Raw genomic sequence first — 922 nt, 5'->3', positions numbered from 1 at the left:
CCACCACCCCTATGGCCTGCGGCCCCTCCCCCCAGGCAGCTCCACCCCCGATCGGCTCCCCCACTCCAATCAGAGGCAGGGCCAGCCAGACCCCACCCGTGCAGGAATTCATGCACTGGGCCTCTAGTTTAGATAAGGATGCTCTGACCCTCCCTGCACAAGGCTTCCTTTCCCGAGTAAAGCACCTGCGTGTGGCCTGCTGGGCACAGTGTGGGTGCACGTGTAGCATGAGAGATGGCTACAGTGCTGGCCCCGTGGCTGTCCCTTATCCTCACTCGCCTCCTGACAGGAGGCCGCCAGGCTCTTTCCCTCAGCCACCTGAGTGCGGAGGGCAGCCGCGGCAGGTCTGGTTGTGTCTCTTATGACCAATGCTGGTGAGCATTTTCCAAGTGTCTACTGCACACAGCCTCTTGGAGAAAGTGTCTTTTCAAGTTTTTTGCCCATTTTTTATTTGGACTGCCTTTTTTTCCAAGTTGTATGCATTCTTTATATACTGGTATATATTCTGGATACAAATTCTCAAATACAGGTATTGCAAATATGTGTTCCTTGTCTGTGCAGTATCTTTTTTAAGAGCAGAAACTTTCCATTTGGTGAACTCCAATGGATCCGTTTATTTTAAGCTACAGCTTTTTAAAAACGAGAAGGAGGCGCGAGCTAGAACTGACACCCAGAGGCTGAGTGGCGAGCTGGCCCCTGGACCGGCAGCCTCCCTGACCCACTGGCACCGCCCCACGCGTTCCAAGCCCAGCAGACGAAGCCAGGGGGCGTCAGGCTTGAAAACAGCCCAGGGTGAATTAGACACAGCCCTGCACGGATCCAGCAGCTGCACGCGGCCGGCGCCCCATTCCACTGCCCTCTCGTTCCCCGTGTTCCACGGGGTGGGAAGAGGCACAGCCGCAGCGCTCGCCCTCTGCCCGTG

At 56.3% G+C, this 922-nt stretch overlaps 1 protein-coding gene across 1 annotated transcript in view; it reads right to left on the bottom strand.

Moving 5' to 3' along the window:
* Window positions 1-922, bottom strand: part of CYTH1 (cytohesin 1) — a 38633-nt gene that overhangs the window by 22337 nt on the left and 15374 nt on the right. The window lies entirely within an intron of this gene.

This window comes from Myotis brandtii, unplaced genomic scaffold (genome assembly GCF_000412655.1).
Source record: "Myotis brandtii unplaced genomic scaffold, ASM41265v1 scaffold825, whole genome shotgun sequence".
NCBI lineage: Eukaryota > Metazoa > Chordata > Mammalia > Chiroptera > Vespertilionidae > Myotis > Myotis brandtii.
The sequence above is the reverse complement of the archived record's forward strand: the minus strand, read 5'-3'. Positions and strand labels throughout refer to the sequence as shown.